This window comes from Rhinoderma darwinii, chromosome 1 (genome assembly GCF_050947455.1).
Source record: "Rhinoderma darwinii isolate aRhiDar2 chromosome 1, aRhiDar2.hap1, whole genome shotgun sequence".
Classification (NCBI taxonomy): Eukaryota; Metazoa; Chordata; class Amphibia; order Anura; family Rhinodermatidae; genus Rhinoderma; species Rhinoderma darwinii.
The window spans coordinates 500,300,370-500,304,553 of NC_134687.1; positions in this window are offsets into that span (position 1 = coordinate 500,300,370).

Consider the following 4,184-nt stretch of genomic DNA (forward strand, 5'->3'; position numbering starts at 1 on the left):
ATTTCTGCTCCGCGTTCCAAGTCCTAACGGTTCTTCCTAGCGGGAAGTCCTAACCGTTCGTGGCCGAGAAGGACTTCCATGGTGTGACCGGTATGTAGTGGCACGTCATGCCGGCCTCCTGGAAGTCCCCGTCGGCCTCGTTGGCTGGTCGGTCCGCTGCACCTTGACTTCCACGAAAGAACTTTGGTGCGTTCTTTCTGGAGTCCCAGGCCGACCAGCAGTTGCAGGAGCTCGGCCAGCTTGTCGACTCCAACCGAGTACCGTGAAGGAGGACGTGCTGCACGTTCTAGCGGGAGCTTGCACCTGGTCCAACCCGAGAAGGACTTCCATGGTGTGACCGGTATGTAGTGGCACGTCATGCCGGCCTCCTGGAAGTCCCCGTCGGCCTCGCTCGCAGGTCGGTCTTCATTGACGTTTTGGAGGAAAAACCCTATGAGGTTTTTATTTTGGTGTTCAGCCGGGCTGCAGTTCCAGGAGCCCGGGTACTTTGGCACCTTACCCCGGTGTATTTGAGGTGGTGACACTTTTAGGGGTGTGAATATCTCCTTCACCTGAAATCCTGTGAGAGGGCATTTCTGCTCCGCGTTCCAAGTCCTAACGGTTCTTCCTAGCGGGAAGTCCTAACCGTTCGTGGCCGAGAAGGACTTCCATGGTGTGACCGGTATGTAGTGGCACGTCATGCCGGCCTCCTGGAAGTCCCCGTCGGCCTCGTTGGCTGGTCGGTCCGCTGCACCTTGACTTCCACGAAAGAACTTTGGTGCGTTCTTTCTGGAGTCCCAGGCCGACCAGCAGTTGCAGGAGCTCGGCCAGCTTGTCGACTCCAACCGAGTACCGTGAAGGAGGACGTGCTGCACGTTCTAGCGGGAGCTTGCACCTGGTCCAACCCGAGAAGGACCTCCATGGTGTGACCGGTATGTAGTGGCACGTCATGCCGGCCTCCTGGAAGTCCCCGTCGGCCTCGCTCGCAGGTCTGTCTTCATTGACGTTTTGGAGGAAAAACCCTATGAGGTTTTTAGTTTGGGCTTCAGCCGGTTAGCAGTTCCAGAAGCCCGGGTACTTTGGCACCTTACCCCGGTGTATTTGAGGTGGTGACACTTTTAGGGGTGTGAATATCTCCTTCACCTGAAATCCTGTGAGAGGGCATTTCTGCTCCGCGTTCCAAGTCCCTACGGTTCTTCCTAGCGGGAAGTCCTAACCGTTCGTGGCCGAGAAGGACTTCCATGGTGTGACCGGTATGTAGTGGCACGTCATGCCGGCCTCCTGGAAGTCCCCGTCGGCCTGGTTCGCTGGTCTGTCCGCTGCACCTTGACTTCCACGAAAGAACTTTGGTGCATTCTTTCTGGAGTCCCAGGCCGACCAGCAGTTGTAGGAGCTCGGCCACGTTGGCGACTCCAACCGAGTACCGTGAAGGAGGACGTGCTGCACGTTCTAGCGGGAGCTTGCACCTGGTCCAACCCGAGAAGGACTTCCATGGTGTGACCGGTATGTAGTGGCACGTCATGCCGGCCTCCTGGAAGTCCCCGTCGGCCTCGCTCGCAGGTCTGTCTTCATTGACGTTTTGGAGGAAAAACCCTATGAGGTTTTTAGTTTGGGCTTCAGCCGGTTAGCAGTTCCAGAAGCCCGGGTACTTTGGCACCTTACCCCGGTGTATTTGAGGTGGTGACACTTTTAGGGGTGTGAATATCTCCTTCACCTGAAATCCTGTGAGAGGGCATTTCTGCTCCGCGTTCCAAGTCCCTACGGTTCTTCCTAGCGGGAAGTCCTAACCGTTCGTGGCCGAGAAGGACTTCCATGGTGTGACCAGTATGTAGTGGCACGTCATGCCGGCCTCCTGGAAGTCCCCGTCGGCCATGTTCGCTGGTCGGTCCGCTGCACCTTGACTTCCACGAAAGAACTTTGGTGCATTCTTTCTGGAGTCCCAGGCCGACCAGCAGTTGTAGGAGCTCGGCCACGTTGGCGACTCCAACCGAGTACCGTGAAGGAGGACGTGCTGCACGTTCTAGCGGGAGCTTGCACCTGGTCCAACCCGAGAAGAACTTCCATGGTGTGACCGGTATGTAGTGGCATGTCATGCCGGCCTCCTGGAAGTCCCCGTCGGCCTCGCTCGCAGGTCTGTCTTCATTGACGTTTTGGAGGAAAAACCCTATGAGGTTTTTATTTTGGGCTTCAGCCGGTTAGCAGTTCCAGAAGCCCGGGTACTTTGGCACCTTACCCCGGTGTATTTGAGGTGGTGACACTTTTAGGGGTGTGAATATCTCCTTCACCTGAAATCCTGTGAGAGGGCATTTCTGCTCCGCGTTCCAAGTCCCTACGGTTCTTCCTAGCGGGAAGTCCTAACCGTTCGTGGCCGAGAAGGACTTCCATGGTGTGACCGGTATGTAGTGGCACGTCATGCCGGCCTCCTGGAAGTCCCCGTCGGCCTGGTTCGCTGGTCTGTCCGCTGCACCTTGACTTCCACGAAATAACTTTGGTGCATTCTTTCTGGAGTCCCAGACCGACCAGCAGTTGTAGGAGCTCGGCCACGTTGGCGACTCCAACCGAGTACCGTGAAGGAGGACGTGCTGCACGTTCTAGCGGGAGCTGCACCTGGTCCAACCCGAGAAGGACTTCCATGGTGTGACCGGTATGTAGTGGCACGTCATGCCGGCCTCCTGGAAGTCCCCGTCGGCCTCGCTCGCAGGTCTGTCTTCATTGACGTTTTGGAGGAAAAACCCTATGAGGTTTTTATTTTGGGCTTCAGCCGGTTAGCAGTTCCAGGAGCCCGGGTACTTTGGCACCTTACCCCGGTGTATTTGAGGTGGTGACACTTTTAGGGGTGCGAATATCTCCTTCACCTGAAATCCTGTGAGAGGGCATTTTGGTTTCGTGTTCCAAGTCCCTACGGTTCTTCCTAGCGGGAAGTCCTAACCGTTCGTGGCCGAGAGTGACTTCCAGGGTGTGAACGATAGGCACCGGCCCTCTCATGGTGTCTCCTGGAAGTCCCCGTCGGCCTCGTTCGCTGGTCGGTCCGCTGCACCTGAACTTCCACGAAAGCACTTTGGCGCATTCTTTCTGGAGTCCCAGGCCGACCAGCAGTTGTAGGAGCTCGGCCACGTTGGCGACTCCAATCGAGAGTACCGTGAAGGAGCACGTTCTAGCGGGAGCTGCACCTGTTCCAACCCGAGAAGGACTTCCATGGTGTGACCGGTATGTAGTGGCACGTCATGCTGGCCTCCTGGAAGTCCCTGTCGGCCTCTTTCGCTGGTCGGTCCGCTGCACCTGACTTTCCATGAAAGAACTTTGGTGCATTCTTTCTGGAGTCCCAGGCCGACCAGCAGTTGTAGGAGCTCGGCCACGTTGGCGACTCCAACCGAGTACCGTGAAGGAGGACGTGCTGCACGTTCTAGCGGGAGCTGCACCTGTTCCAACCCGAGAAGGACTTCCATGGTGTGACCGGTATGTAGTGGCACGTCATGCCGGCCTCCTGGAAGTCCCCGTCGGCCTCGCTCGCAGATCGGTCTTCATTGACGTTTTGGAGGAAAAACCCTATGAGGTTTTTATTTTGGGCTTCAGCCGGGCAGCAGTTCCAGGAGCCCGGTCACTTTGGCACCTTACCCCGGTGTATTTGAGGTGGTGACACTTTTAGGGGTGCGAATATCTCCTTCACCTGAAATCCTGTGAGAGGGCATTTTGGTTTCGTGTTCCAAGTCCCTACGGTTCTTCCTAACGGGAAGTCCTAACCGTTCGTGGCCGAGAGTGACTTCCAGGGTGTGAGCGATAGGCACCGGCCCTCTCATGGTGTCTCCTGGATGTCCCGGTCGGCCTCGTTCGCTGGTCGGTCCGCTGCACCTGAACTTCCACGAAATAACTTTGGCGCATTCTTTCTGGAGTCCCAGGCCGACCAGCAGTTGCAGGAGCTCGGCCAGCTTGGTGACTCCAGCCGAGTACCGTGAAGGAGGACGTGCTGCACGTTCTAGCGGGAGCTACACCTGGTCCAACCCGAGAAGGACTTCCATGGTGTGACCGGTATGTAGTGGCACGTCATGCCGGCCTCCTGGAAGTCCCCGTCGGCCTCTGCCACCTGTCGTTAAGCTGTGAGAGGAGCACGTGCTCCCGCGCCGTTTGAGTCTTTGGAATTTGTCCAAGACTCCTCAGATCGATCTGGCTCCCCGCGACCCGGCGGCGGAGGGACCACTCGCTCGGCA